The sequence below is a fragment of the Cupressus sempervirens genome, chromosome 4 (assembly GCF_028749045.1).
Source record: "Cupressus sempervirens isolate cs-2001-9-10 chromosome 4, ASM2874904v1, whole genome shotgun sequence".
Taxonomy (NCBI): Eukaryota; Viridiplantae; Streptophyta; class Pinopsida; order Cupressales; family Cupressaceae; genus Cupressus; species Cupressus sempervirens.
The window spans coordinates 588,908,615-588,934,327 of record NC_143121.1 but is presented as its reverse complement, the minus strand read 5'-3'; the positions used below and the strand labels follow the sequence as shown (position 1 = coordinate 588,934,327).

Here is a 25,713-nt window from a genome sequence, read left to right as displayed (position 1 = left end):
GTATAAGATGTCTCATAAAATTCTAAAATTCTAATATAAAAGTAACATTAGAGGTAGGTACCAATAATATATTAAGTTCAACAAAAATTATATAATGCACTAATGTATTTCAAAAGTTAGGTACACAAGCAAGGTCGACTATGTGTGTTGGCATCAATAGGTGGACAATTTTGAATGTAGTGGAAAACAAATTGATGCTAATTTTATGTTTCCTCTACTACTAGCTATTAAATTCGGTGCTTTTTTTGATAGATTAACAACAAGATTATACTACAGGTTAACCTATTTTTCCTTCTCCATCATGTTTAAATAAATGATTATTCTATGCTTACTATATTGAAATGAAATATGATTGTTAAAAGTGAACCTTATAATATTGGGTAATTATTAATTTATCATTCACTTAAGAATTTTTTATGTACTAAGTACATACAAGAAATGTTTAAATTGAGTGTTTATGAAATTTACAGCCATGCCAAAAATGAAAGGTATGTAGAGAAGAATGACTTTGATTTCACTTGGCCATCTTACCTAACCTAGTCCTTGTGTTTGTGTTAGTAACCTTATGACTATTATTGGTATATTTATTTGATTTTTAAGCCTGTCCTACTCAATATTGAAATAGGAAATCTAATGTTGAAAGTGACACTAGTTCAACATTATTTGTTTTAATCAAAATTATAACATTTAACTTTTATTTTTAGATGCTTCTAGCTATTATCCCATTTGATATTTATCCATTACAAATGTCTTTGCTAATAATATTATATTCTTTAGCTCATGATGAAATAAGGACGCCTCCTTTTTTCATCACTACAATTTTTTCGAGTGCATTGTCGGCAACAAGAAGCATGCAAACATCCTTGACTATGCCAAGTACAATTGGTAAAGCCTTCTTTTGCTATATTTTGTAATGTGCTAATCATGCATTATTTTCTTGTTGGGTGGATTTTATACTCATGTACCTATTTTGTGCACTAATAGATAGACCTTCAGTTGCTAGATAAATAGAGACTAGTACTATGAAGCTAATCCATTTCCTAGAGTAGCCTCTGTGACTAGTATTGGTTCATTTTTGGGGATATTGTTGTTGAACAAGAAAACTATGTTTTCATTAAAATTATGAAAGCTTCCAAGTGCTTTAAAATTGTTATAACTTATAGTGTAACTATAGTTTACTTATCCATAACTCATTTTGGACTGATAATCCCATGGTGTTTTTGTTGGAAATAATGTTTCCTTTGATCATCTTTTTGATATAACATTGAGTCTATTTGAACCCACCATAAGTAAAAGGTACATAGTTTCATATCATTTCTACAATATTTTTCTTTTCTTCCATTTATTGTACAATATTAAATTTATCAATCTAACAATTTATTTTTTTTTTAAAGGTGGAATGACCAAGGTCTTGAATTAAAAAATCAGCTTATTACATCTTTTGAGGACCCTTTTGGAAAAAAACATTTATGACACTGCCCTACTTCTCAAAAGACCATCAAAACATATAAAGATTGTGAGGGACCAATATAGAAGGGGTCTAAAGGAGAACTCAAAGTATTGTTAGAGTAAATAATTAATAATTAATTATTTATTCTATTTACTTAAGCTTACTTAGGTAAATGCATTTATTAATTAGTTGTAGTCTAGGAGTTAGTTATAAGTTGTTGACAATACAAGAGTTTGTTCTCTCCTAGGTCATACTTATCCTCTCACATTGTTCGAGGACTTTCCACCTTAAGTCGATGTATGCTTAGTTGTCACACTTATCTCCTAGCACCTTCTAGCTTGTTCTAGAAGATTCCTGGAGCTCTTTATAAGCAGGCTCCCTCTTTGTATTTTCACATCACATATCACTTTTTGGATATTGTAAATACATATTTTCTTGTGTTTCAATATCTTTTTGTCTCTCATGTTTGTTTGGGGTTTTTCCCTTGCTCCATGCTCTTCCTCTCCTTGGCTTCTCTTTGATAGGTTCTCGAATGCATGTGATCTTGGGCGTCTTCGGAGTTGGCTTTCATCAACTCCAACATGGTATCAGAGCCTCCCTGATGCTTCCTCGTCTGAAGATTCTTGAAGCCATGATCATTGGATGAATATTAATGTTACATTTCTGTGATCTTGCCAGCCTATTGAGATTTCAGTGTTGCATGTCAGTTTAGTGAGTTTGCATGTCAGTTTTGACAACTACCCAAATCTTGCATGTCATAATTTATGGTTGCATGTTGTTTCTAATCAATTGCATGTCAAAATTTATGGTTGCATGCTACCTCTAATCATTTGCATGTGAGTTCTTGGTGAATTTGGTGGTTGCATGTCTCTTCTAATCAACTACATGTCAAAATTTATGGTTGCATGCTACTTCTAATCATTTGCATGTTAGTTCTTGGTAAATTTGGTGGTTGCATGTTGCTTCTAATCAGCTGCATGTCAAAATTTTTGGTTGCATGCTACTTCTAATCATTTGCATGTTAGTTCTTGGTGAATATGGTGGATATCTTGAGTATTTTAGGCCTAAGGATCATTTTCCTGGCATGGATTCTCTTGTTTTTTGTTGTACTTTGTCTTGTCATAGCTTGTTTTTAGTTTTGATCATTATAGCTATCATTTGAAGCACTTTTATGTATCTCACTGAGATAAAGTTCCACTCTTGCATTTTAAGGGTCATGAACGTTGTTTTAGAGTTAGTTGTACATGCACTATTTTCATAAAGCACCATGGGGGGGATAGTTGTTTGCTATTTTAGAATTCTCCCTTTGTCAAGTGAGTGTCCCTTCGATGACATTAGCCCATGCAGAGTCAGTTTGACTATGTCTTTATAGGTGTCTGTACCTCTTTCCCTCTTTCATCGTTCTTGGTTTGTTTACAGGAGGCTTCAGCCCACCTTCTTAGTTTCCTCTCATCACACCCCATCTACATTAAGGGGGGGTTATGCTATTGTTCTAATGCATTTTTGGTTTGATGGTTTGATAGTGTGAACTATGTATTTAGTGGTTGATCCTATGTACAAGGCGATTGCAGTGGATGGCTACCTATGCATTTCAGTGAGATGGATCATCTACCATATAGACATGCTCAGTTCGTACCTTCTTCTTCCATGGAGGTTCTTTAGATCAACAGTTTGACAAATTTGCAGCTTCTTCATGCTTCAGTGATGCTTCGTCATGATCACTTCTTGTTCCTGTTTTAGGGGACATTTCCCTAGTTAGAGGCTTCTTTAGTTCTTCACTAGGTTACCTCTTTTTGGGGGAGGGTTTTTCCCACGTGGTTTTCTTTCTTTCCCCATTTTCAAAGTTTCCATTTTGTTGCATTGTTCATGGGTACCTAACATGGCCTCATTGCTCGGACCCATTCTACATTTCATCTTAGTTTTGTGAGCTTAAGGCATTTTCCTAAGTTGCACTTAAGGGGGGGTGTTAGAGTAAATAATTAATTATTAATTATTTATTCTATTTACTTAAGCTTACTTAGGTAAATGCATTTATTAATTAGTTGTAGTCTAGGAGTTAGTTATAAGTTGTTGACAATACGGGAGTTTGTTCTCTCCTAAGTCATACTTATTCTCTCACATTGTTCAAGGACTTTCCACCTTAAGTAGATGTATGCTTAGTTGTCACACTTATCTCCTAGCACCTTCTAGCTTGTTCTAGAAGATTCCTAGAGCTCTTTATAAGAAGGCTTCCTCTTTGTATTTTTACATCACATACTACTTCTTGCATATTGTAAATACATATTTTCTTGTGTTTCAATATCTTGTGGTCTCTCATGTCCATTTAGGATTTTTCCCTTGCTCCATGCTCTTCCTCTCCTTGGCTTCTCTTTGATAGGTTCTCGCATGCAGGTGATCTTGGACATCTTTAGAGTTGGCTTTCATCAACTCCAAAAATTATGACTATCCTGTGATTCCACCGATGGAGTGGAATGAAATAATAGAATATGCAAAAGAGAAAAGGTTGCATGATAAAGAAAATGAACTAGAAGAGGGAAAAAGAAGGTATGTCATGATATTATTAAGTAGAATGTAAGCATGCACTAATTAGTGATCTTTATAAATATATAATCTAAAATGTTTCAAACTATTCATAAACTGTAGAACACATCAGTGGCTACAAAAGTGAGAGTAGAAAAGGTTGGCCAAGACAAACTTGGCTCTGGTGGCTATATGAATCTTCAATCTTGATTTGTAAGTAGTGGCAATAGAATTTCATATAATTTTTTAATATAATGTTACAAAAAAAATTGTTTTATCAAATAACACATGAAAAATTGACAATATTAAGAAAAAAATATAGGACACAAAATTCAATGTAGAGCACACTAATGAGGATAAAAATATTGCTTTGAAGGAAGGCTATAAAGTCATGGCTATACACCTACACCAATAATTTGAAATCCATACCCAAGAATCTGGTGCCCCAAATGAGACACAAGTAAATTGGTCAAATGAAAAGTAAATCAAATTGAATAGTTGAGAAATTTCTTTTTTGGTGTTAGTTTCAAACATAAATTGACTATATAACAATGTGCATAACATTTCACTGCAACCTTCCTAGCCTATCATAGAACCTGGGCATGATGAAGGCCATGATGTTCATCATAGTGGTGGAGGTATTAATTTGCTATTGGAAATTAATCATGAAATTATGAATATAATTTAACATCTTCAATTACAATTTGATGTGTAACCTTTTTTGAATATTTTAGAGCATGTTGAACACCATGGTGAAGGAGTGGAGCATGTTCTAAGTGTTCAACATGTTGACATGGTGATGGATCAAAATGTTAGTGTACATGATGTGGCATTGTTAGGTAAGAAAAATGTATGTTATGTTGTACTAGTTAATTAAATACTTGTAATAGTTATAAAAAGAAAAAGAGTATGCCAATTTACCCCATTAACTTGTTTTTGCAATAGAGCCCCCTTTAGTGCAGTAGCCTCCTACTCCTCAAAATAGGAGGAGGCATCATAATTTGACATTACATTTTCCACAAGAGGAGGAAAATGAGGAAGATATTGATGCTCTTTTTAACCTTTTTCTTAAGAGAACTAAGAAAAACAAATAGAAGAAATGATTTTTAAAAAACACTCTTTGATAAAATTCATTGGATAATGAAAGAACATTGTTTTAAGTAATTATCTATGAATGTTGCATATTAATATTGATTTTTATTTCATGTTAATGAATCTTGTTATGTGTTAATGAAGTCTTGATTAGTATTGCGTATTAATGAATTTTATATCATATTAATGAATTTTATGTGATTGTATTGATTGCATGGTATAGTTCATAAATGGATGAATGAATGAATAAAGTATGTAATTAGATAATAATAGGAAATTTAGATTGATGTTAGGGGGAGGGTGGGTGGGGCTAGATGAGCTTCCACCTTAACATGGTTGGCCTTGTTAAGTAGAGAATATTAAAGTATTCTCGAAACCAAATGAAGCTCAAACTAACATACCAATGGTATCTTCCTAACCAGCTAATAGCTTCTTTTCTTTGAGATAGAGTTCTATGTCCATTCCTATGTCAATCACTATGCTTTTAGGCTCCTCAATTTCCTACTCTATTCTTTCTTCTACTTCAAAAATATTACCAAAGTAGCAATTTATTCTTGATCATCTTTAGCATAGTTACCAAGCAATATAATTTTGATCCCTATACCTTTGCTTCCTTCAACTATTGTTCTATAGTATTCATCAGGTTTTCATCCCTCACCCACATTTTTTCAAACCTGAAATGACATTATTTTGGGAGTGACTCCTCAATGATATTCAACTAAGCTAAAAAGTGTTTTGAACTAGAATAAGGGAGGATATGGGATGAGATAGTATATTGAAATCAATTGTTATTGAGATTCTTTGGTGATTCTCCACAAATATGAATTAATTATAGCATTAAGTTTAAAACTCACAATATTTAAAAAATAAAATAAAATCATGTGCAACATATGCTTACACCAGCCTTCCTATAGGGAACTAGGCAAGCATTTTGTGCTGGTGGATTGAGGATTTCTATACAATGTATTGTTGAAGTTGATGACATATCAACCCCACAAATCCCAAGAATCACCTACATGCAAACACCTATCACAGAAAGAGAGAAGAAAAAACTATGGCGGCTGGAATTCTTAGATCCGTAAATGAGACATTCTTGATGAGCAAAAAGAGAGATTGCTATGATAAAAAGTGAATGAATAAAAATACAAAGAGATCAATCCATATAAAAGGAGACCAAAACCCTAAAAAGGTCTACCTTAGGTTGTATGATAATAATTAATAAAATAATTAATTATTATATGCCTAAATTTTAGCTTAAGTAAACAAGAGATAATAAGTGACTTAATAATTAAATCAAATTGATTTAATTAATAAGGCAATATCTTATTACTCTAATGTCACCCCCCTCCTCCTCCTCCCCCCCCCCCCCCCTTAAGATAAACTTAGGGAGTTGCTAAAAATATAGAAGCTATTGCTGAAAGCAAATTGGGTCTCAACAATAAGGCTTGATGAGGTACCCAAGCACAACTACATCTCTGTAAAGAGGAGAAATAGAGAAAACCACATGCAAAAAATCCTACTCCAAAAAGAGATGAAAATAATGTTCTAGAAGATAGGAACAAAACATGATCATGAAGAACACCACTAAAGCATGAAGCTACAAACACTAAAAAACTACTGATCTAAAGAACCTTGACTATATAAAACATGACCAAGTAGAGAAGACTAAGTCTAAAGAGTTGATCAATCAAAGATGGAAGGTATCTTCATGGTCTCCAAAAATAGTAATGAAAGAATATATATATGGTAAATGATCCATCTCACTGAAATGCATAGGTATCTAGCCACTGCAATCGCCTAGTACATAGGATCAAATACTGAATACATAGCTCAATACATTGAACCAAGAAAGAAATAGAACCAACATAACCCCCCCCTCATAATGCTGAGAGGTAAGACATGAACACTAAAGCATAATGCAATATCTCTTGCAAAAAGAAGAACTAGGAATATTGAGTCTGCAAAAGAAGTATAAATACCTATAAAGGCATGTGTCATCGATACGTCAGGAGGCTAATATCTTGGAAAGAACACTCACTTGAAAAAGGAAGATGGTGAATATGGTCAACATGAAACCCCTCAAGGAAATTTATAATGTAGTACACGTACAATAAAACACAAAGATGTGCAAGATCTTGAAATGCAATAGAGTGGTACTTTATCTTAGTGCATTTATAAAAAACCTACAAAAGGATGTCAAAAAAGATGAAAAGAGACATAAGGATCATACAAGAGATAGTACAACCCATGAAAAATCCTTTGAAACAATAAAATCAATCCCCATACCTGGAACAACCAAGATATCCATCAAAATGTAGAAAAGAAAAAAACTGAATGGGATGTACCTAGAGCAAAATTTGGAAAATAGAAAGTCTCAAAAATATGTCTCTTAGAGTGCAAAATAGAACTTTTGAATTTCATAGCTAAAATAGGCCACCAAATAGCATAAAAAATCCAAATAAACTACACCATCATGATGGGCCTAGAATAAGCTTTCTGGTGCTCCTTTGGATCAATAAATAAAGTTTGGATGAGCAAGTTATGGCCAAAAAACCACATGCAAGTCCAAAAAGTGCTAGAAAAGCAGATTCATGTAAAAATGCATAAAAAAGTGTGCCCATTAGTACCCAAAATTTTCTCAAGAAGTGTGTCAGTTTTATACCAAAATTGTCTTAATTTGTCTGCCCAAAAATCCCAATTTTTGTAGCACAAATCAAAAATCATCGCCTTAGGAAATGTGACAATCGCAATTTTTGGAAAATCTTGATTTGTGTGCCATTTTTTTGAACATAATTATCTCGAGAAATGTGAAAAAAATTAGAAAATTGCTTCCTTGAGAAACATTCCTAATCTAGGAGAAAATTTTTAGCCTCAAATTCCAAATTTGACAAATTTTATATGAAAATAGGGGATTTGGGTCACTTTGAGCTCAATGGTGATGTTCGTTTGGGCTCAAAGTTCACCAAAAATAAGTGACCCCTAGATTTAATACAAAATTATTATGAGAAATGAAATCCTCTAAAAGAAAAGGTACAAATCTAAAATCCAAGCTAGATCTCTTAGAAAAAGAAAGGGGCATGAAGATCTGGAGCTCTCATACCATGTTGAAGTTGATGAAAGATCAACTCTACAGATCCCAAAAATCACCTATATGAAAACACCTATGGTAAAAAGAGAAAAGAGAAAATATGGAAGTTGGAATTCCCAAATCTATATATGAGACATTCTTGATGAGAAAAAAGAGAGATTCCTATAATCAAAAGTGAATGAATAAAAATACAAAGAGATCAGTCCATATAAAAGGAGATCAAAACACTAAAAAAGTCTAACCTAGGTTGCACGATAATAATTAATAACATAATTAATTATTATACGTCTAAAGTTTAGCTTAAGTAAATTGGAGATAATAAGTGACTTAATAATTAAATTAAATTGATTTAATTAATAATGCAATATATTATTTCTCTAACATGTATTAGCTTCTATACCAGATTCATACATACAAGAAAAATCTAGTAAGATTTTTATTTCTATTGAGAAATCCCTTTTTTTCGAAGCACATAAGTTGAATATTCTAATGTTTGTGAGAGCTGGGAAACTAACTAATAAGCATTGCAAATACAATTCTTTCTTTCAATCAATTGTATTAAGGAACTTAGTGACAATGTCTTGTATTACACTCTTGGAGATTGTGACCCCAAAATTTTGTAGACTTGAGAGTTGGAAAGTAAAGTTATAAAATCTTAAAGAGACAGTTTTTTTTTTTATAAAAGAAACTTTATTTTGGTAACCACTTTTTAACCTGCCTTGACATTTGATGCAAGGAGGTGTTAATACATTATTATTACCAAACTCTATAACTAGGCTACTTCGAAACCTACCAAACATATTACCATTATGTTGGTAAATAGATTGTTCTTTCTTTAATAACTCTTAAAATGCCCAAATGTTTGAAGAACAATTGAATACAATAGTTGGAAAATGTTATTTGATAACTAATTTCTATCTGAATTATAGGTATAGCTCCATTGTAGGTGATTTTCAATGAATTTTTTTGCTTCTAATCCTTGTATGGTGTGTTCTTGACCAATAAATAGAAGAGGTAAACCAAGTTAGACCTAGATAGGAATAACTCAAGCAATGGGTTGCTCTTGAAATCAGATCAACTCCAAAAATCCACACATCTTATGAATACATGTAATTGACTATGTAGTTATGATAACTTTTAGTATGAATAAAATGTAGGATGAAATAATATGAAGTCACAATAGAGATATTTCTTCTAACTTTAGTAATTCTCTAATTACTTTGTCAATTCATTAAATCAAAAAGTTAAACAAAGCTCCATTTGTCTTCAAATTTCTAATCTAACCCATAAGAAATACATTGATTAACATATGCATGGAATTGTAAATAAATGACTTCAAATGCTTCTATTCTTGTCTCTATAATGAAAGAACATTTCACACCAAAATTTTTCGACCCCTCTATTATCAATAGAAATTACATTTATAGTTTTTGATCATCTCTCAACTCTAGTAGAGATTGATGTAAGGAAACTTGGCAATAAAGAATATAACCGTTTCCACATAACCCATCATAGATCTGAAATAAACACGGAATTAAAATCCACATGCAAGAGAAAAGACAACATACCCACAAAATGTGACACAAGATATACCCTGGGAAACCATCATTGAGGGAAAAACCCAGCCTCCAAAAGCATCCATCACCATGTATTATTCAGCAAAATAACCATTGCCATACAACCATGGAAGCCTTCATGGCCATAGCCACAACCGAGAAAACTATGTGAACAAGCATGAATCCACACATCCCATGCCATGCTTTCAACCTTCACAAATGCTCCCTTGGCTAACCTGTCAAGCCTTGTCCCGCTCGACTCTTGCCTTTTGTCTTCTCCTTGTCACTCTTTCTCTTACTCTACAACAACTACCCTTGTGGCTGCTTATATAGTAGCAAGTCCCACAAAACCACTAAGTGGTATTACATAAACCATGTGCTAAAACCATGTGCTACCTAACCCACTGACCCCACATTTAATATTGGGCATTTAATTCTTTTCCCCAATATTAAATAATTACATAAAATATTTTCACAATGTTACAATACAACTCATCAAGAATATTCCATGGGAATCTTTACATGTTGCACGTCCATCTAGGCACAACATTACATAATAAAATAAAATAATAAAATAACAATATTATGCAATGTGTGCAACACCCATTATCTCAACAATCTCCCACTTGTTGTATACATTGCATAGGGTCAATCTGTAGCCACATAAATGAACAAGGGAACAATCCCTCCTAGCACATCCACCATCATGGATCAAAATACACCAAGTGCTCCATCCTGGTACCCGCAACAAAATCAAAGTATCCAGCATCTTGAACATGAATGATCTCACCTCCTATTATGCCACTCCCACTAGACATACATAGAAGCCATCCAAAGAGAAAACCACCAAATCTGTCACATTAGAAGATCATAAAATCCTGTACCGACTAAAATTTTTGAGCACCAATAACCTGATCCAAAGGTAATCACATGTATCTGTAGTTGTCAAAATATCCATAGCTGAAATAGCACCCACAGCAAAGTGCCAAACCCATCCAACTATCCATACCTCAAAGGTATAACAAGTGAATCTCATATCACTGACATATCCAATCTATAACCTGCAATCACAAGCTTCAAGAGCAATACCTGCCACATATATACCAAGAAGCTCCCACTGCAAAAGATAATGTCAAATCTATAACCAATCCACTCAACACATCTCAAAGAAGTGAATCCATCAAGGACATCCACAATACATAAACTGATATCCTGCAAGAACAACTCTCATAACAAGTCTCCAATGCACTCCCAAGTTTACCACAACCAATAGAGGAAAGAGATAAAGTAATAACCATGTCATCTCTCACATGACATACATGAGCACAAACCAGTGATCACAATCTCCAACCAATCTCAAATCCAATGTAAGCAAAACTGAACATCCAGGAAGATAACCAAGACCAAGAGAAACCATGCAAATCATAACCTGTATCATGTCCTTCTACACACACCTCTAGATGTAAACTGTGCAAGTATGATCTCCTCCATAAAACCCCAACAAGAAGTCTCAACAACACCCAAACCATACCATATAGCATATCATGGATGTAAGCCTCTCACAAGAAGATCAAACTCATATTCCTAATCCAAGGAATATGCCCAAATATAAAACCATCTCCCAAATTCAACCAGCATAACAACATATGCACATGGAGATAACCAATGCTAAACCATCTCTCAAATGAACCCTCCAGAACTAACTCATGTACCATAGCTCAAGATCCATATCCATGAAAGACAAGCATAAATATAATGCAACTGAGAGAAAACAATGGGCTATACCTCTCAAGTAGCAAACCGCCGAGTAGACTAAGAGTGGGGAATGAGAATTCTCATCAAGATACCCAAGTCTCCAACCAAGACTCATCTAAGAACAATCTCCTCTCAAGTCCATATTAGGTGACTGCCCCTCGGACTTCCTGCTGAAACCATCAACCGTCCCAACAAATACTTCTCTAATCTAAGAGAAATCAGCATCACCACCGTCTCTAAGTATCCATGAGCACCTATAACCAATCAATCCATGCCAACTCCAAATGCAACATAGCAATATCATGAAGTATCTAGCTTATGATCAGTGTACTCAATACCAAGAAACTAAACCAAGATCAATGTCCAAGTTCCAACCATGGCCTCAGGAACATAAACATGACAACATGATCTTACCATCTCAACTAAAGAGATAACATGCTCCATATGAACACACCATAACATGTCACAACTATAAACGCGTATCAAGAGTATACCATGACATAATAATGAAACCATCCTCATACCAAGGATAACATGTCAAATAAAAGCATAAACCACACCTTTGCCAAGAACCCTGTGAGTCCTCAAGATGCAACCATCTCCACACACCATGAAGAAAACCATCTCCACATACCATGAAGATAACCAAGAACTCCATGAGTCCTCAAGATCTATCCATCTTCACACACCATGAAGATAACAAGTGCACCATGCAAATGTCAAAGACGCTTCTGCAGTAACAAGATCTAAGACAAACCTCCAACATCTGTAAACACTCAATAAATATATCAATGCCAACAAAACTCCCAGTCAACCATGGTACCAAGTCACCTCTGGCATCATAAAATCCATCTTCTATATGAAGATCCAAACCAAACCAGGAACTAATCCTGCACTGTCACCCCATCACTGTCGCAAGCTCCCACTAAACCGTGTATCCAAGCTATCCATGACATCATGATGAAAAAACCATCCTCTAACCATGAGAATCAACCAAGGCATCAAATTGTCAAAGAACTCAAAATGCACATCATGAGCTCCTTAAAAGAAACCAAATAACCATGATCCTCAACCAAGAAGATATACCACCATAACCAAATCAGAAAATCCAAGCTAATGAACATCAAGGATGTAACTGTATAACCAATCATGTCATGCCAAAATCCATGACACCATGATCACATCCATGAACCGAGCATCTGGCTCTCAAAGTGTCCAACCTGTCAGCATAGTCAAGCACAATTCTCCACCATGACTGTACCTGATAACAACATCTCATCCCTTCTACATGAAGATAAAATCAGCAAATCATGTGACTTAAGGCATAGACAACCCAAATCCAAGCCACCAATTTGAATACACATCAATAATGAAAGATCAATGGGCAAAGACAACCCATAACCAAGCTATAAATGCAACCTGTAAGTATAGACCGCTTACAACAATGCACAACTTGTAGATCTAACAAGTCATCATGCATATCCAAACCAAACACTGATAACCATATCATCATGAGACCAATCTGAAATATGAACTGAGTATACAATGACATCAAATCTTAAATCTCCAATGCCATAAACTCACAATGTTACCATAGTCAAAATATACCTATAAACTGTTCAGATAAATATATCAACAAATAAATCATGCCAAACCTGCACCAAATCTGAACCAATGTGTAGAGCTCTCCAAGAGCTTTTCGTTGACTACTCAAAGTCCAAAATCCGACTCCGTATGCCCAAGTTATGCCCTAATCCGTGCTCAAAATAAAAAACATCTAACTTTAGGGCTCTTAAAACTCGACAAAATTTTAAAATCACAAAACCAAACCTACACCATCTTGTAGTGCTCTGAATTAGCTTTCCAACGCCTATAAGAACTCTAAAATCCGATATTCTGAGAGAAAGTTATGGCCGTTTTACTAAGACAGTCTTTTTACCATTTTTAGTACGATTTTTCATTTTTTATTTTTTTTCAGTGACGAAAATTCCGACAGGATTAAATTTGACGGCCATCATGGGCTGAAACTAAAAAACTCTTTCATTTCCTCTAAACATGGCCAAACTAGGGCATATTATATATCAAAATTTATGAAAATGTCGACCCGGATCCAATGGTGAAGTCTGTTTTTACCCAAGAGGTCATTTCTACATGCTACCCCTTAAAACTCTCATTTAAATGAAACATCTGAAAAAATTCTTTTGTCTAACAATTTCACATGCCCAAATCTTTTAACATCTCATCATAACAGCAAATCCAAAACCCTCAGATCTGCAATAAATCATTCATATATCTTGCCCTTTTCTTTTATCCTCTCATGCATTCCCATGGATTCAATCTAGGGTTACAATAATAAAACCATAGCTCTGATACCACTTGTAAGGAAACTTGGCAATAAAGAATATAACCGTTTCCACATAACCCATCATAGATCTGAAATAAACACGGAATTAAAATCCACATGCAAGAGAAAAGACAACATACCCACAAAATGTGACACAAGATATACCCTGGGAAACCCTCATTGAGGGAAAAACCCAGCCTCCAAAAGCATCCATCACCATGTATTATTCAGCAAAATAACCATTGCCATACAACCATGGAAGCCTTCATGGCCATAGCCACAACCGAGAAAACTATGTGAACAAGCATGAATCCACACATCCCATGCCATGCTTTCAACCTTCACAAATGCTCCCTTGGCTAACCTGTCAAGCCTTGTCCTGCTCGACTCTTGCCTTTTGTCTTCTCCTTGTCACTCTTTCTCTTACTCTACAACAACTACCCTTGTGGCTGCTTATATAGTAGCAAGTCCCACAAAACCACTAAGTGGTATTACATAAACCATGTGCTAAAACCATGTGCTACCTAACCCACTGACCCCACATTTAATATTGGGCATTTAATTCTTTTCCCCAATATTAAATAATTACATAAAATATTTTCACAATGTTACAATACAACTCATCAAGAATATTCCATGGGAATCTTTACATGTTGCACGTCCATCTAGGCACAACATTACATAATAAAATAAAATAATAAAATAACAATATTATGCAATGTGTGCAACACCCATTATCTCAACAATTGATTAACAACAAGTTATCATTGAGTCCTTGGGGAAAGTTGATTGATTGAGATGCATAATGCTAAGCAAGATGGTTGAGATATATTTCACTACCAACACATTGGTCAATTTGATTGAACAAGAGATGGATGATGTTGTTAGGATCATGGCTAAAATATACAACCTTGATCTTATTTTTGGAGAGAAATATGGAATTAAATTTATAATTAGGGAAAAAAGGAGAAGGCTTGACAAAGCAAAGAGGAAGAAGCATATGGAACTCTTTTCTCTCATGGATGGAAAACAACACAAGAGTGATGAGAATGCTTTAGACACATTGTCTCAGGAAGATAATTTGTGCCTATCCATTGCTACATATGTTTGAATGGAAGAGCTATCATTATACTTGGTTTTTGCATGCACATATAGATGCCTTCTTACTCTATTTTATGCTTGTTTTCCTTTGGGGGACATATATATTCTTGCAAAATTAATCAATTATACAGTTGTACATGATAGTTGTAGTTTGTTCTTCTAAGAACACTATTTCATACTCCGGTGTCCACATTTTCCTCATGTTTGTTTCTAGATATTATCCTCACAAAGTCACATAATTTAGATCATATTAGTAGGTAGTCTCTAAAGCTATAAAAATAGTAAATACTTGTAGTATTATATATACCTTTGTGTAGAAATAGTTTCTTGTAATCACTCTTCCACTAAAATGAGAACTGAGAATTTTTTCAATATTCATATTATTCTAAGTAATAGTGTTGCATCTATTAGAAATTCTTTAGAATAACTTAGTTGGGGGGGTTGGGGGGGGGGGGGGAGGGGGTGAATCATTTATTCAAGGTCTAAATGTCGAATCAAACTTTTTCTTCAAGAAAAGTGAGCCCATCAAACTATTCATTCATCCATGCTTAAAATTTTTCTACTTAGCAAGTTACTATAAATCAACATGCAATCATAACACATAAAGAATCAACACATAACATAGTGATTTATGTGGAAACCCAATTTTGGGAAAAAAACACCAATAACATGCTACTCAATTCTCACTCTTTTGAAGTGATGCCCTGTGAAAGGCTTGCCCTATTAAAGGCTACAAAACACTATTAAATATGACCTGGTTAAAGGATTTAACCACCCCCTTAGAAGTGGTCTTGGTCAAAGGACTTTAGAAAATTCACTTGGAATGTCACCCTATTAAAGGATTTATAAATGGCTATTAAACCAACCTAAGTCCATAGGATTTAACCCTAACTAAAAATTTCTAGAGAGTAACAATAATGGGCTTTGACCTAATTACAATTAACAACTTATCTTGTAGATTTCAGATAACTTTTCAACTCATCACAGTTTGCTTGGCCTCAGTCTCTATAGTTCTGACAAATTTTCCTCCTCTTTAAGCTTTGTCTCCTTAAGTCATCATGCTCAATATACCAGTGCAATCATCTCTCTCTAACCACTTATTAAAGTAGAGTCTCTATACTCTGTTCTTCCTTCTCCTTGAAACCCTTCAACCACTTCACAATTTTGCACTCTAGAAACTCTAGCTTCTAGGCCTATGACTTCTTAAATAAAAATTTGGAGTCTTCTATCTTGCTCAATTCTTCCCTCCTTCAATTTCACTTTGGATGGATTAGGTAGGATTCATTGAATCTAACCCATATTTTGTTCCTTCTAGAAACATCTTGAAGAATCCACTTGAATTCACTCAAAAATGGTTTACATAGAAGTCTATGCCACTAGCTCATCATTCTTATCCTCCATCTAGTTCACAAAATTGTAGGTAACAACCTTGTCAGATTAGATTTGGTGAATCTTTGACTTTTCCAATAATGTAGCAGCTCAAAACTATTGAAAAACTGATGCTGGGCACATACTATGTTACTTAGCATCCACTATGAAGTCACTCGGCATTCACTAAGTTTTACTGGCACTCGGCAGTTGTTTCTTGCTTGGCATCTACATCTTACTCAACATCTAATCTTTACTTGGATCCTTCTATTTTACTCGGCACACACTAGACTCTCCATTTTCTCCGCTCCAACTAAAAATTTACTAAGTTGCGACTAGCTTGCTCGGTACTCACTAATGAACTTAGTTAAGCTTTGCAGTCAACCTTGTTACAAATTATACTTCTAAAGTTTCTAAGTGTGGCCAACCTTTGTATCTTCAAGTATATTATCAATACATCATTTTATCAATGTCTTAACTGATCCTTGCACTTCACTACAAAACCATAACTCAACCTTTCCCTTAGGTACTTTTGTTACATCTTATTGATTAAATCCTCTTCATCAATAAATTTAGTGGTAGTACTTGGATCATATAAAAAATTGACATTCCAACAAATAACAAGTTTGACATCAGTGACAAAACAATGATTGAAAACATTCTCTATCAAAATTATCCTTCTTTGCAATCAATGTTTTTCTTACAATGATCCTTTCAATCAGATTTCCAACAATCTCCCTCTTTGACATTGATGGAAAACCAAATTGATTAACCATCAGACCAAACTATTTAACCATGTTAATAGAATGCTAACTAGGTTAGAATAGTAAGTCAAATACCAAAAAGAAATATGCTATCCTCAATTTTCACTTCTCCCTCTCTAATCTGCAATCCTAATTTCTTTACTTCTATTTCTCCCTCTTAGCTATTGTACCCTTTTTCATTCTTTCTCACTCTATTTTGGCTCTCTCTCTTTATCCTCAAATGTTGTTAATCAATTTCTAGCTCTTTCTCCCTCTTGTTTAGTTTCACTTCTCCCTCATTGACAACAATGCCAAAGACATATTATCTCAGCATCTTAACATGCAAATATATCATTTACAAGTACTTCAATTTCTCCCTCTGTCACCTTGCTTTGCGATTTATTTGGAACTTCAACACTTTGATTACTTCAAGAAAAAATCCTAAAGTAAGTATCCTCTACATCAATGTAATAGTTTAACAATCAACTCATTTGATATAGGGAAATCCTTGCTATTACTTAAGTAGTTGTAGCTAGGGGTATCAACCCTAACTTACTTCTAAGATATTCAAATGCATCTTTAGGTAGTTATTTTGTGAAAATGTTAGCAATTTTTTCCTTTGAACTAACATATTCCATTTTCACTTGCTTATCTTCAACTAATTCTCTTACATAGTGATACTTAATTGCAATATGCTTTGTTTTGGCATGCATCATAGGGTTCCTTGATATGTTGATAGCATATGTGTTATCACAATAGAGTATTATAGGTTCAATTACCTTTTTGTTCATACCTTGCAACAAATGTTTGATTCATAGAATATTGGTGCAATTGATAGCAGCTACAACATACTCAGCTTCTGTTGTGGACTGTGAGGTGCAACTTTGCTTTTTCCTAGTCCATGTAATCAATCTTTTCCCTAAGAAAAGTGCTCCTCCATTGGTGCTTTTTCTATCATCAATATTGCCTCCCCAGTCGGCATTAGTGTAGGTTCTCAACTAAAACTTTTCACTTCTTTTGTAATATAAGCCAAAGTCATCAATTCCTTTTAAGTATCTCAATATCCTTTTTATTTCCATTAGATGATTTTATCTTGGATTTGAAGAAAATCTTGCCACTATCCCAGCAAATAATGCATTTTTTGGTCTAATATACACAACATATTGCAGCTTTACAATCATTAATCTATACAGTGTCTAATTCACTTCAGCAAATTCATCATTCTTCGATAGCTTATGTCCTGTTACCATTGTGTGTTGACTAGTTTTGAATCTTCTAAACCAAATGTCTTGAGTATCTCCTTGATATATTTTTATTGGGTCACAAATATGCCATGCTTTAGTTGATGTACTTGCAATCCAACAAAGAATTTGATTTCTCCAAACATTGACATCTCAAACTCATGTTTCATCTAGTCAGCAAAATCTTTGCATAGAATCTCTTTTCCTCCAAATATTATATCATCAACAAAGATTGCAAATATCAAAATATCTTTACCTTTTTCTTCCTTGATATACAGGTTGTTGTTGTCATCTATTTTCACAAATCCTATCTTCACAAGATATTTATGAAGTCTCTCATACCATGCTCTAGGTGCTTGCTTCAAACCATAGAGAGCTTTATGCAATTTGCAAACCATTTCCTTGTTGTCATCAACAAATCCCTCTAGTTGTTCAATGTAGACTTCCTCTTCTAGTATACCATTTAGAAAAGCAGACTTTACATCCATCTGATAGACTTTGAAACTTTTGTAGGTAGCATATGCAAGTAATGTTCTTACTCCTTCCATTCTTGCAACTAGGGCAAATGTTTCCCCATAATCTAGTACTTCTTGTTGTACATAACCTTTGTAGACTAATCTAGCCTTATTTCTTGTGATCTTTCCATTATCATCAAGTTTTTTCCTAAATACCCACTTTGAACCAATTACATTCTCACTAGCTAGTCCAAGAACTAGAGTCTAGGTTTGGTTCTTCTCAATCTATTCTATCTCCTCTTTCATGGCTTTATACCAGTCATCATCTTGTAGTGCATCGTTCACTATCTTAGGTTCAATCTTGCTCATCATGCATGATTCATTTCTTAATCTATTCCTTGTCATTGGTTTGACATCCTTATCAAAAATTATTTGTTCTATAGGGTGATGTCTTTTCACATATTTGGATAGTCTTGGTTATGTCCTTCTTTCCATGTTTGGTCCTTCAACTTTAAAATCACTATGCACATCATTCTCAAGTATTTGACCATCTCTTCCATGTGTGCTATTTTTAGAGTTAGAATGAGTATTGTTTTCATTCTATAACTTGACTTCTGAATGCAACTTGGCATTCACTGCTTGTGACTCAGCTGATATTGAAACTTGTTGCTGATTTCCAATTTGATTGGCAACTTCATCTTCAATATGTATTCCTTCATAGAAGTATACAAAGGATCTATACTCTTCTGGTTCTTTAGATTCATCAACTTGGACTTCTATGTGCTCATACAAATTTACATTTGCACTCTCCACAATCTTATTAGTGTTAGCATTCAAACACTTATATGCTTTGCTTCTAGTGGAGTATCCAAGGAATATGCCTTCACCACTCTTTGCATCAAACTTTCCATTTCTAGTATCTTTAAGAATATATTATTTACAACCAAATACTTTGAAATGTTTTACATTAGGTGAGTGACCATACTACAATTCAAAAGGTGTTGCATTTGTACCTTTCTTGACTTGGAATCGATTCAAGGTGTAAACAATACTACTTACAACTTCTCTCTAGTACTTCAGAGCAATATTTTCTTCCATCATTAAAGTTCTTGCATAGTTTATTACTGATATATTTCTTCTCTTTGTAATGCCATTCTGTGGTGGAGTTCTTGGTGCTAATGTTTCTCTTTTAATACCTTTTTCATTGCCAAATGTCTCAAATTCTTTTGATGTAAACTCTCCTCCTCTGTCTGATCTTAGGCACTTTAGATTCTTTCTTGTTTCTTTCTCCAATCTGGCCAAATACCACTTAAACATTTGTAATGCATCAATTTTTTTTTCAAGAACATAGTAGTCATCATCCTAGAATAGTCATCTACAAACAACATTATATATATGTCTCCTTGGTAGCTTTGAACTTCTATTGGGCCACATAAGTCTGTATGGACTAGCTCTAATACTTATTTAGAATTATAGGTTTTGCTTTTGAAACTTGACTTGGTCATCTTTCCTAGTTGACATTGTTTGCACATTGTGTTTTTAGGCTTCTTCAATTTTGAAAAATCCTTGACTTTCTTCATTTTGCTAATACTAATCAGATTATCAAACTTGACATGACACAACCTTTTATGCCATAACCACACATCATCAAATTTAACAATAAGCTAGGTTGCATCTTCCATATCTAGGTAAAACAAATCACTCCTAGTTTGTTCACCTTTTCCTATTAGATTTCTATCAGTGTCATATATTTTGGCAGTTTTGTTTCCAAATTCTACTTTGCAACCTACATTACCTAACTCTGATACACTGAGTAAATTGTAGCTCAATCCTTCAACATAGTATGCATTATCACATGAGATTTTCTTTGTAAGTTTGATAGAACCTTTTACTTTTATTTGACATGTAGCATCATTACCAAATCTAACATTGTTTCCATTGTACTGAGTAAAGATAATAAATTTCTATCTCCTATCATGTGATGTGAGCATCCACTATCTATGATCCACTTTTCATTTCTATTCACATAGGTTACTAGTGTTATTGCCTCATCTTCATCTTATTCATCCTTCATGGCTACATAGACTACTTCATCATCATTCTCATTAGAATCCTCTTCAATAATATAACATCTTTTTCCTTTGTCCTTGTAATCTCTACTATCATATTCTCTTTTGTTCTTGTACTTGTTTCCTTCTTTGTAGTTCTTCTTCTATGTACATCTTGCAACAATATGATCTACTTCATTACAGTTAAAATAAATGATAGGTAGCTTACCTTTGAATTTACCTTTACCTCTATGAAATTTTCTAGCCAATAATGCTTCCAATTCTTCCACATCTTCCTCATCTATGTTGTTGTCATTGGATGCATATTTTCCTTTATTCTTCTTCTTTGATTTTGCTTCCTTAGTGTCTTTCAATGTTAACTTGGCTTTGAAAGTAGATTCAATATTCTTAGGTCTGTAGTTGTCAAAGTTGGACAATTCAAATGCAGTGAGTCTTCCTACTATCCCTTCAAAAGTTAGTGCATTTCTTAGTACACATCTCAACTCTAGGATGGATGAAACTCTAATAGCATAGATAGGGAGTAGGGTTCTTAAGTATTTTCTATTAATAGTTTCATCCTCCAATTGACTACCCAAACTGCTTATAGCACTTACCACTTCTTTCATTCTAGTAGCATATTTAGCAACATTCTCACCTTCCTCCAATTTCATGTCATCAAACTTTCCTCTAAGGCTTTATTTTTTTTCTCTTTGGAAATTCTAATCTGTTCCATAGATATCTGATAGGGCTCTCCACATCTTGAATGTACTGTCACATCCCTTGATGTCATCAAATTCAGCATAGTTAAATGTAGAGGCAATCTCCAACATTGCCTGATTGTGCTCCTTCCTTTTGCTCAAGTCATTTGCAGAAAGGGGTACAGCTAGATCTACATGTTCCTCTTCAGTTAAGGTTTTTCCATAATCTCCTATTGATCCAAGTTGTAGCTTCATTAGGCTTTGCTATGCAATGAAGTTATCTTTTTTGAGCTTGGGAACTTCTCTATTGGACATCTTGATCTTCCTGCTTCTAGTACCTTCAAACTAAATCAACAGATGGCTCTAATACCAATTGTTGGAAATGCTTTCAAATAATTGAGAGGGAATTTGAATTAGTTATTCAAGGTCTAAATGTCCAATCAAATTTTTTTTTCAAGTAAAGTGTGCCCATCAAACTATTCATTCATCCATGCTTAAACTTTTCCTATTTAGCAAGTTACTATAAATCAACATGCAATCATAACACATGAATAATCAACACATAACATAGTGATTTACATGGAAACCCAATTTGAGAAAAACCACTAGTAACATGCTACTCAATTCTCACTCTTCTGAAGTGATGCCCTATGAAAGGCCTTCCTTGTTAAAGCCTACAACACACTGTTAAATGTGACCTAGTTAAAGGATTTAACCACCTTATTAGAAGTAGGCCTAGTCAAAGGACTTTAGAACATTCACTTGGAGTGTCACCCTATTAAAAGGAATTTAAAAATGGATATTAAACCAACCTAAGTCCATAGGATTTAACCCTAACTGATACAATTTCTAGAGAGTAATAATAAGGGGCTTTGACCTAATTACAATTCATAACATATCTTGTAGATTTTGGATCACTTTTCAACTCATCACAATTTTCCTAGCTTTGGTCTCTGTAGTTCTGATATCTTGTCTTCCTCTTCAAGCTTTGTCTCCTTGAGTCATCATGATCAATATACCAGTGCAATCATCTCTCTTTAACCACTTATTGAAGCTTAGTCTCTGTACTCTATTCTTCCTTCTCCTTGAAACCCTTCAACCACTTTGCAATTTAGCACTCTAGCAACTCTAGCTTCTTGGGTTGTGATTCCTTAAATATTAATCTAGAGTCCTCTTTCCCACTTGATTCTTCCCTCATTCAATTTTAGTTTGGATGGATTAGGTAGGATTCATTGAATCTAACCCATATTTTTTTCCTTCTAGAAACATCTTGAAGAATCGACTTGAATTTGCTCAAAAATAGTTTACATAAAAGTTTGTACCACTAGCTCATCATCGTTATCCTGCATCTGGTTCACAAAATTCTAGGTAATAGCATGTTCGACTTAGATTCCACAAATCTTCAACTTTTCCAATAATGCAACAGCTCGGTGCTATTGAAAAATTGGCACTCGGCACATACTATGTTACTCGGCATCCACTGTGAATTTACTTGGCATTCACTATGTTTTACTAGTACTCAGCACTTGTTGCTTTCTTTGGATCTACATCTTACTCAGAATTTGATCTTTACTCAGCTCCTTCTATTTTACCCGACACACACTAGATTCTCCATTTGCTCGGCTCCAACTACAAATTTTCTCAGCTCCAGCTAGCTTGCTCAACACTCACAAATGAACTTAGTTAAGCTTTGCAATCAACCTTGTTACAATTTATACTTCTAAAGTTTCTAAGTGTGGCCAAACTCTTTATCTTCAAGTATATTATCAATACATTATGTTATCAATTTCTTAACTGATCCTTGCACTTCATTAAAAAACCATAACTCAACCTTTCCCTTAGGTACTTTTGTTACATCTTATTGATTAAATCCTCATCATCAATCAACTAAGTGATAGTACTTGGATCTTATAAGAAATTGTCATTCCATCAAATAACAAGGTTGACATTAGTGACAAAATGATGATTGAAAACATTCTCTATCAACAATGTTCTTCTTTGCAATCAATCTTCTTCTTACAATGATCTTTTCAATTAGATTTCCAACAACATCATTTGTAAAGATGCAATTATTTGTTATGATCCAACTCTTTAATGGGTTTTAAAACTTGTCTTCTTTGATAGTGTCAATTATGGTAATTTTCTCTTTTGGGATTAGTTTTCTAATAGTTTTTAGCATTGATTTTTTGGATCATACTTCAAGATGTCGTATATATCATCAGCAAAGGAATTCTTATTGTGAATCATGTACTATGATTACCATTGATACTAAAAACTATCTCAAAGTCTATTCAAGAAGAGAAAATAATTATCTAGTATAGATTGTGTAAATTTGATACACTTTCGTAATTAAATCTGATACATATGTGACATGAACAATGATTAGTGGTGAAGGGGGTGAGATTCAATAGCTTCTCAGATTCATCATTTCTATATGAAATATATTCTTTGATTTATTAGTTCTTTCTAATATTTGGTGAAGAGAAGGAATATATATGGATTATATGGATTATAAGGGTCTATTAGATCATATGATGATAACTTAGTTGGATTGGTGATATAGGTCAATCAATGGAAGAGCCTAATGGAGATAACAACATGATTCTTTCACAACATAGCTATCCATTGAACCTAAATATAGATAATGATCATGTGTTGCTACTCCAAAATAGTGGTCATTTAAGCACTGCAGTGAATAATAACTATTACAGTGATCAATAGCTCAAAGCTAGAAAAAAGCAAAGGAGAAGGCACTCAAAAGAGTCTAGAGAAGATGGCAAAGATAGGAAAAGAGAACACCCTTATATTGTAACTAAACCAAGAGAACTTGCAAGAGGAAAAAAGAATGTGCTTGACTAGATTTTTGATCTCAACAAGCAAGGTAGTAAGTTTATGTTGGATGTTTAGCACATCACTATGGAAAGAGAGGAGAAATGTCCTAAAAAGTTATTTGTTTATAATGCTCTATAATCACCTCAAAAAGATAGTGCATATAATTTAAAACCAAATCTTGTTTCTTTTATCAAATAAGATTAGATAACTTATCAAGAAAGAGTGATATTGTTTGTGACATGGATCAAAGTGTATTTACTAGGTTGAAGCAGTGTTTCAATCAATAGTGCAATAACTCTTCTTACATGTTCAGAAAAATATTTGAATGTGTGTTGAAATGCATGGTTGACCTTGTTCAACATGCTTTACTTTCATGTATAATACTCATATTTATATTTAATGTGGTTGTTTTGGCATCCCTATTATCCATGACTTGACAATACTATATCATATTGACATTGATGTCTATAATATTGAATAGTTATGTAGATCTCCAAAAACCATAGGTGTAACTTGATGGAAAACCATGTGCTATTGTTGGGAAAAGTGGTCTCATGGCTCTATATGATAGTCTATTTAGCTAGTTTACAATAGCTTTAATCTTATTTATGATTGTAATATTTCTATAATTTATTTCAATACATTACACAAATTAAAGTATGTCTTGCTATCATGCAGCTAGATGTTGCATCATCCAAACTTCTTGTAACTGATAATGAATTTAGAATTCAAAAAACAATTGAGCAAAACTATAGGTTCTTTGGTAGAGCTGTGTGTAGTTTTAATTTTCAATGAAAATGATGTAGTGAGCACAAGAAAAGCACCATACAAGGTATTTATTACTACAAAAAATTTAAACCACATGCTTTGTTTATAACTATGCCAAAAAAAATATTTGTGATTTATTTTAGCTAATTGTTTGTGATAGATTGTTTGAAAACTAGCTTACTTCCATACACTTACCATTCCAAGTGGTATGTGGACCTATTTTGGACAACATTTAAACATGATAGAAAAATATTGTTAGATATTTCATGAGAAATCAAAATATTATCTACCAATACATGCATATATCCAAGAGTTGAGAGACCTTCTCAAGTATTACATGGAAGACCTATTACAATTTGCTTACAAAACCTAATAATTAAGCTCAATTACTTTAATAAAATGAAGGGAAATTCTTAAACTCTTCTTAACATATCATGAACTTCAAACTATGATAAAGGAAAGCTATTACTAAAATGATTCCATTTGGATCATTACAATACGTCCTCACAAATTACTTAACTTGAATAGCTACATCAATGCAAGTCATATATAGATGTTAAAAAAGATGACTCTCACAATAAATGAATCAAACACAATATAATTTGTTAGAGAAAATGAGTTTTCATAGAGATCATTTCACTATTTTTGCTCTTA

The 25,713-nt window shown here is 33.7% G+C and overlaps 1 pseudogene; it reads left to right on the top strand.

The window, feature by feature from the left end:
- Positions 1-24,429, top strand: part of LOC149562575 (floricaula/leafy-like protein) — an 86,359-nt pseudogene extending 61,930 nt beyond the window's left edge.
- The last annotated feature ends 1,284 nt before the right edge of the window (positions 24,430-25,713 follow it).